Source organism: Neophocaena asiaeorientalis, unplaced genomic scaffold (genome assembly GCF_003031525.2).
Source record: "Neophocaena asiaeorientalis asiaeorientalis breed wild unplaced genomic scaffold, Neophocaena_asiaeorientalis_V1.1 scaffold72, whole genome shotgun sequence".
Taxonomy (NCBI): domain Eukaryota; kingdom Metazoa; phylum Chordata; class Mammalia; order Artiodactyla; family Phocoenidae; genus Neophocaena; species Neophocaena asiaeorientalis.
The window spans coordinates 8252027-8261204 of NW_020185336.1; the positions used below are offsets into that span (position 1 = coordinate 8252027).

Below are 9178 nucleotides of genomic sequence, written 5' to 3' on the forward strand. Positions count from 1 at the left end.
CATTTTACAGATGAGAAAACTGAAGCTCAGAAAGTTTAAGCAACCTACCTAAAATCACCCTTGCTATTGACTGAGCTTATGATGAGATTCTAACCATTAGAGATGTCTGCTGTGGGACTTCTGGGAAAGGGACATGCAAGGAGAAACCTCCCATTTCTGTCCCTTGACATGACCTTTTGAATATGACCCCTTGGACTGCAGCACTGATCTTGAGACAATTACAGGAGCCAACCCAAGAGAGTAAGACAGAAGTCTGAGGATGACAGAGTAGAATGATGCAAAGAACCTGGGATCTTGATGATGCTGTGGAGCTCTGAATTAACCACCCCTCCAACTTCAGATTTATGTTTCAGCCTCTTTGAAACATATCTTCTGTTACCTGTAGCACCAGCCTCCCAAATACAACCTAAGACCCTAGCCATAATTGTTTAGAAAAATGATTAGTGCCTGAGCCAAAAGCAGCTAACCATAGGGTAACTGCCAAGGAGTCAGGATATGAGAGTCCACCCATCAGGACCTCTTTGCTGGATCACACCTAATGAGACCAATCAGACCCTTTCTGGGGGAGCCTGAATAGCATTTTCTCCCACCTCTTCAGGAACTTCCCTCCATCACTCTTCTGTATCGTCAATGTTTTCTGCTTATACTAGCACATTCTTAAATACCATTTGAATTGTTCATAGTAAAAACACTAACATAACACCTCTATCAAATATTGACTCTCTTACATATAACACTCTAACTAGCTTCTTTCTTTCACAATCAACTTAGTTGTCTCCAGTTCCTACCCTTCAAGTCACTCTTCAACCCACGGCAGTTGACACCTGCAGTGCTCCCACAGGACATCATCTCTTACAGATGTTACAGGATGGTCATAAAATAGGTTATCAACTGAGTAACAGACAGACCAAAAACGTAGTCATTTAAAACAGCAGGCACCTGAGGTCTACTTTTTAAAATTTAAGAAAAAATTGCTCTGTAAACATATGACAGCACAGTAGTTAAGAGCAAAAATTAGTTACAAAGTCAAACAGACCTGAACTGGTAATCCTAGATTCCTTAAGTAACAATGAATGGGTTTCTTAAATTCTCTATGTTTTTGTTTATTCAAATATAAAATGAGGAGAATACCAACTTACATGGTGGCCATAAGAATTCTACTACAAAGTCACAGCCTATCATTTTATTTATTTCACTCTGATCACAACAGTTGCTAGCCACCTGATACATTCTTCTTTATTTTTCTTTTATTGTCTATGACTACCAGCCCCGCACTGGAATAGCAACTCCTTCAGAGCACAGGTATTTTTTGTCCTGTTCAGCACTGCATTCCCAGTATGGGTAATAGTTCCAAGCACTCAGTAGATGCTCAGCAGATGGATGACGAATGGAAAGAAGGAATGGAGGGAGGCAGGCAGAGAGGGATGGAATGAGAAGAAAAAGAGAGAAGGAAAGATGAAAAATGGAGAGTACTAAAATAAAACTTCAAAAAACGGTAAACAAAAACAAACAAACAAAAAACTCTTTAGAAGCAGACCCCTCCACTTGCCTCAAAGGGAAGATGCAGACCTGTATGTTTCAGGATCTTCCCACCAAAAACCCACACAATTCCTTTACTATTCCAGCCAAGTATGGCCTAGCCCTACCCTCATACCTGTTTTTCTTGGTTTACTAATAAAGAAACATAGATGGAAATAAAGAAGAGATATCGGGTAGAAAGATATAAAATAGTGGGAAAGATATATATAAGTGGAGTCAAGTACCACCACCATTTACTAGAAGTGAACTTTCAGCGCCAATATTAATATGTTTTCCTCTTGTATCTGTAAAGTGATAATAAGTAATATGTACATAACAATTTTTAATTTACTCAAATCTCATTTTTATAACTAACTACTTCACAACAAGTAACATGCTAAGGCAACATCAGTAGATGAAATATGGTAGCCCCTGGCCCCAAGCAATGTTGCCCAGGAGAAGACAGAGATATGCAAGAAATACAATCACGATACAGTGTAGCGAGTGCAACAATCAGGCATGCAGAAGTGCAGGGGTAGCAAAAAGGATCACAACACTAAAAAGGAAGACTGCACAAAAGACATAACATGTAAATTGAGTTTTGAAAAATGAAGTGGGTTTCCCAGGTGCCCCATAGGGAGAAAGGAATTCTTGGAGGAGGGAAAAGCATAATTGAAGACAGTGAATTGTTCATATAATCCAGAAGTGAAGTAGGCAATGGCAGGAGAAATGATTGGACACAGGCGTCATGAATACTTGTGTGTCTGCATTTTAGCAAGTCCATTCTAATGGAAACTTTGAGGATCAACTCGGGGGTGGGGGGCCGCGGCAGGACAGAACTAGTCATTCCTGCAAGAAACACTGGGACCAGTTTCTACCAACCCACCAAAAAAATGACTTCAAAGGCAACGTGATGTCACAGGAAGGGCTTGTTTTATTGTTTGTTTGTTTTTAGTTCATTAGGGCTCACTTAGAATTCTGATTCCACAGTGCACTTGCTTTGGGATCTGGAACAACACTCACAACCTCTGCAAGCTCCAGTATAGTAAGTTTATGTGATTACCTTCATCTGTAATAGCCCTGGGTTGCAATCTTAATGGAAACTCAAGTTCAGGTCAAAGACTAGTTTCTCTGTGACTTCTCCTCTGAATTGGTTCAAAAGCCATCTCTCCCGTCCTCATTTGGCTTCTCTTACAGAATCTCATAAGAACTTCTATGACCACTTTGGGGTTTTTTTTGTTGTTGTTGTTTGTTTGTTTTTTAATTGAAGTATAGTTGATTTACAATGTCGTGTTACTTTCAGGTGTACAGCACAGTGATTCCTTTTTCACATTCTTTTCCCTTATAAGTTATTACAAAATATTGAGTATAGTTCCCTGTGCCATAGAGGAGATCCTTGCTGTATCTATTCTATGCCTTCTTTGAATGACCGTAGCACTTGTTGTCTGTATCATTTTTATGTCTGTTGTGGCTTTTTGACTGAAAATGAAAATTTTCTATTTGCTCAAAAAAAAAAAAAAAAACAGCCGCCATCGTTTATCGTTTTTCATGACTCTGCAGATTGACTAGGCACAAGTGGATAATTCTGTCCTGCAGTGTGTTGTCTGGAGCTGTGGTCATCTGGAGGCTTGACTGGACTAGAACCTCTACTGTGGCTCATTCGCAGGGCTGGTGGGTGGTGTTGGCACTTGGCCGGGAGCATGAGTCCTTCTCCTCATGGCATCTCCATATGTGGGGTTCCCACAGCATGAACGCTGGGTTTTTAGGGGGAGTGTTTCAAGCCTGTGAAAGTAGAAGCTGCCCAGTCTGAGAAGTTAAAGATCTCACTTCTGCCCCATTTTACTGGTCAATGCAAACACAAGTCAGTCCAGAGTCAAGGGGAGGGAAATAGATTTCACCTCTTGTGGGAGGGAATAGGAAAGAATTTGCAGCCAACTTTAATATACAGCTGTTATTAATGGTCTTCCTTATTCCTAATTTCAGTGAAAATAATATAGTTTTTATTTTATGTGGCATCTCAATTACTGCAATATTTTGTTCTTTCAACTTCCATGACAGCACACTCTTCTGGTTTTCTTGGTACCTCTGGAGCCACTCTCACCTTCTTGTGAAGAATCTTCTTCTTTTCCTCACACTCAAAATATTATTCCTTAGGATTCCATCCTTGGTCCTCTTCTGTTATCTCTTTATATTTTTCTATTTATCTTATTGGACATTCTAATAAACTCTCAAGACTTCCATGACTGTATACATACTAATTATTCTCGAGTCTTTACTCGTAGCTCCTACTGCTCACTTAAGTTCCAACCTAGGTATCCCATCTTCACTGAACATTTCCTATTTCCATTTAAGTATCTTATAATAATCACAAATACAAAATGTCCAAAATTGAGCTCATGATATTTTCACCCAAAGCTTCAATTTCAGTGTAATCTCTCTCTGTGAATAGCACCATAATTCCCTCAGTTACATAATGCAGAGAATTAATCATTTTTGACTCCTTTCTTTTGCTCAACCCTCTATCGAGTCACGAAAGGTAGTTAATATTATCTCTTTAATATCTTTCAAATTTGTTAAGTTGCCTGCATCTCTTCTCCAGTACTGTAGTACTGAACTCTAGTTCAGACCACTATCATCTTTTACCTGATATATTTCAGCATCTTTTATCTAGCCTTCTCACGTCAGATCGGCCTCCTCTTTAACTAATTTTCTACACTGAAGCCAGAGTCGTTTTTTTTGTTTTTTGGGGTTTTTTTTGCCATACGCGGGCCTCTCACTGTTGCGGCCTCTCCCGTTGCGGAGCACAGGCTCCGGATGCGCAGGCTCAGCGGCCATGGTTCGCGGGCCCAGCCACTCCGCGGCACGTGGGCTCTTCCCAGACCAGGGCACGAACCTGTGTCCCCTGCATCGCCAGGCGGACTCTCAACCACTGCGCCACCAGCGAAGCCCCCAGAGTAGTTTTCAATGGCAATATTCCATCGTGTTGTGCTCCATTTGACAGCATATATACTGAAATTGGAACAATACAGACAAGACTAGCATGGCCCCTGTGCAAGAATGACAGATTTCTAAAGCATTCTTTATTTTTTTCTTTGTTGTTGGACACACAATCTATAAAGGTGTAATTTGCATGACAATAACAGCACAAATGAAGGGAGAGAGAAGATAAAGCCATGTAAGAGCAAGTTTTTGTACACAATTGTAATTAAATTGGTATTAATCTCAACTAGATTCTTATAAATTATTAATTGTAATCCTTATAGCAACTTCTAAGGAAATAACTGAAAAAATATAGTAAGAGAATCAATAAGGGGAATAAAATAGAAAATATCCTTTTAACACAAAAGTAGTCAGCAATAGAGGCTGGAACCCCCCCCAAAACACATAAGGCATATAGAAAACAAGTAGAAAATACAAACATGACTTTATCAGTAATTTCATTAAATGAGAAGGGATTGAATTGAAATGCAGAGATTAGCAGAATGGGTTAAAAATACAAAATCCAACTATATACTGCCTATAAGAGGCACACTTTAGATTCAGAGACACAAAGAAGTTGAAGTACGGGAAATGACATACTAGGTGAACAATAACTGAAAGACCTAGAACGGCTACACTGATATCAGACAAAGTAGACTTTAGGACAAAAATTATTACCACAGACTAAAAAGAACATATGATAATAACAGAGTTAATCCATCAAGAAGATAAAACAATTATAAACATATTTACACCTGACAACCCCAAACTCAGGAATCAAAAACTAACAGAATTGAAGGGGAAAATGGGCAATTCAATAATAACAGTTGGAGATTTCTACATCTCACTTTCAATAATGGGTAGAACACCTAGACAGAAAATCATCAAGCAGATAGAAGACTTGAACAACATTATAATTTTATTAACAGAGACCTATAGAACACTCCATTCAACAACTACAGAATACACATTCTTCTCAAGTACACACATGGAACATTTACCAGGATAGACTATATGTTAGGCCATGAAACAAGTGTAAATAAATTTTAAAAGATTGAAATCGTATGAAGTATGTGCTCTCCAACCACAGTGAAATGAAATTAGGAATTAATAACAAGGAAATTTGGTACATTCACAAATGCGTGGAAATTAAACCCAATCATAAATAATCAGAGGGTCAAAAAGGAAAAAACAAAGGAAACTAGAAAATACTTTGAGATGAATGAAAATGAAAACACAACATACCAAATATTATGGGATGCAATGCAAATAGTGCCTAGAGGGAAACTTAGAGCTGTATTTGCCTATATTTAAAAAGAAGAAAGACTGCAAATCAATAACCTAACACACCACCTTAAGGAACGTGAAAAACAAGAGCAAACTAAATCTAAAGCAAGCAGGAAGAAGAAAATAATATAGGTTGCAGTGAAAATAAGTGGGGTAAAGAATAGAAAAAAATAAAGTCAACAAAACCAGAAGTTGGTTCATTGAAATGATCACAAAATTGACAAATCTTTAGCTGGCCTAATTGAGCAAAAAAAGAGAGAAGACTAAAATTACTAAAATCAGCAATAAAAGAGGGGATATTACTGCCAACCTCACATACACAGAAAGATTATAAGGTGTTATGGACTGAATGTTTGTATTCCTCAAAATTCATATATTGAAGTCCTAACACCCAGTGTGATGGTGTTTGGAGATAGGGCCTTTGGGAAGTAATTAGGGATAGACTAAGTCATGAGGGTGGGGCTCTCATGATGAGACTAGTGGCTTTAGAAGAAGAGAAAGCTCTCTCCCTCCCTCCCTCCCTCCCTCCCTCCTTCCTTCCTTCCTTCCTTCCTTCCCTCCCTCCCTTCTACTCCTCCTCCACTCCCAGCCCTGGTGCATGCAAGGAAAGGCCATGTGAGGACATAGTGAAAATGTGGTTGTCCGTAAACCAGGAAGAGAGCTTTCACCAGCAACCAGATCAAATTGGCTGGCATCTTGGTCTTGGACCTCCCAACCTCCAGAACTGTGAAAAATATATTTCTACTGTTTAAGCTACCCAGTCTAGCTTATTTTTTATGGCAGCCTGAGATGACTAAGTCAACAAAGAAGATAACCTAGATGAAATGGATAAATTCCTAGAAACAAACTACCAAAGTTGATTAACAAAGAAATAGAAAAATCTGAAAAGATGTATAACAAATAAATAGCTTAGGTTAGTAATCAAAAAAGTTCCAGCAAAGAAAAGCCCAGGACCGTACGGCCTCACTGGTGAATTCTACCAAACATTTAAAGAAGAATTAACACCAATTCTTCATAAACTTCTACAAATAATAAGAGGGAACAGTTTCTAATTCATTTTTTGAGTACAGTGTTCCCTGGTATCAAAGCAAGACAAAGACATCACAAGAAAAGAAAACTACAGACCAATATCCTTATAAATATAGAAACAGAATTCCTCAACCAAATACATACTAACAAACTAAATCCAGCAAAACATATAAAAGAATTTTATAACATTGCCAAGTGGGATTTATACTTGCTGCACCATATGAAAATCAGCTTAATATACCAAATTAATAGGATAAAGGGAAAAAACCCACATGATCATGTCAATAGTTGCAGAAAAAGCATTTGACAAAATCCAACAGCTGAGACTTCCCTGGTGGTGCAGTGGTTAAGAATCCGCCTGCTAATGCAGGGGACACGGGTTCGAGCCCTGGTCCAGAAAGATCCCACATGCCACGGAGCAACTAAGCCCGTGTGCCACAACTATCGAGCCTGCCCTCTAGAGCCCGCAAGCCACAACTACTGAGTCCACGTGCTGCAACTACTGAAGCCCGCGCACCTAGAGCCCACGCTCTGCAACAAGAGAAGCCACAGCAATAAGAAGCCCGCACACCACAACGAAGTGTAGCCCCCGCTCGCATGCAGCAATGAAGACCCAACGCAGCCAAAAATCAATCAATAAATACATAAAAATTAAAAAAAAAATCCAACAGCCTTTCATGATAAAAAACAAGCTAACAAACCAACCAACCAACAACCACTCAACAAAATTCCACAGCTAACGTAACGATGAAAGATGAGAAGTTTCCCCCCTAAGATCAGGTACAAGACAATCACACTCCAATCTGATATTACTTTATAATTTTAAAGTTATATGTGTGATAGTTAAAAGTACTTTTTGAATGGTATGATCCACTCTTTATTCTTTAAATAAGTACATATGATGCACAGAAATGAGTTTGGAAGTCTGTACACCAGGAGGCTGGCAGTGGTCATCTTGGGATGGTGGCAATGGTGGTGATCCTTACATATGTTTTGTTTGTTTGTTTTTGGTTCTGTTTTTATAACAGCATTATTGAGATGTAACTCATACCACATACTCCACTTATGTAAGTGTACAGTTCAATGGTTTTTAGTGTACTTATGCAGTCATCACCTCCGTCCAATTCCAGAACATTTTCATTACTCCAAAAGGAAACCTTATACCCATTGGCAGTCACTCCCCACTTCCCCCTCACCCAACCGCTGACAACAACTCATCTAATTTCTGTTTGTACGGATTTGCCTATTCTGGACATATACCATATAAATAATATCATATATGATGTGAGTTTTGTGTCTGACCTCTTTCATGTAGCATAGTGTTTTCAACATTCATCCATGTTGTGGCATGTGTCAGCACATTCCTTTTTTTATGGCTGAATAAAATTTCATTGTATGGACATACAAGATTTTATTAGACTCCATACATCGAGCTCTACTATTAGACTCCATACATTGGGCAGGCCTTAAGCTTTATCATCTGTCCCCAATCCCTACTTCCTGCGAAACCATTAAAAATGAAATATCAATATCACCAGAAGTTGACACATATGCCTGTGGCAGAAGCCATCCCTGGTATTTCCTCACCTCCCAGGAGTTCAATGTTCACTTCAATTTTTGCCTTCTTAGAATCTTTGCTTTCTTGGCAGCTCAGTGATGTGTTTGAACGTTTTTGTTTGTTTCTTCATTTGTTTTTTACGTGTTCTATGGCAGTATTATTGCTTTCAGTGGGAGGATCACAATTTCCCTTGCAGCCAGCACTAGCCATGTGATACAGTTCTGGCCAATAAGATAGAAGAGGAAGTCTGCTGACAATGATCCTTCCTTCTTCCTTCTGCGTTTTTTTTTTTTTTTTTCTTCCTTCTGCTTTGAATACAGATGTAAGACCCAGAGATGCTGACATGATTTTTAATTCATGAAGTGATAAAATAACAGATTTGCCAAGAATGGCAAAATGGAAGGAAAATAGGAACCATAAACAATAACAACATCATGAGCTGTGGCACCAACCCTGGTTGTATTACTCTAAACGTCTTAGTTAAAAAAAAATGTTATAAACCCTAATTTGTCTAAACTACAATTAGTTGGGTTTTCTGTTACTTGCCATCAAAAGTTAGTCATTTTTAGAGATATAATACTTATACATTCATTCATCCATCCAATCAATAAGCATGTATTAAACACATACTGAGTGCCAGGCACTGCTTATAGCAGAATTTGTCAATACATATTATAATTTGAGAGCATTTTAAACATTTGTGGGAAGGTTTCTATAGTGTTACGATAACTTGGGGCTACTACCATCTAATGGGTTGATACTTGGAATACAATATTTCTTTTTTTTTTAACATCTTTATTGGGGTAC

At 38.5% G+C, this 9178-nt stretch overlaps 1 non-coding gene across 1 annotated transcript; it reads left to right on the forward strand.

The window, feature by feature from the left end:
* The first annotated feature begins 4503 nt into the window (after positions 1-4503).
* On the forward strand, positions 4504-4606 carry LOC112393653 (U6 spliceosomal RNA). The gene has a single exon (XR_003001968.1). It is a non-coding gene; the product is annotated as a U6 spliceosomal RNA (small nuclear RNA).
* Positions 4607-9178: the final 4572 nt, after the last annotated feature.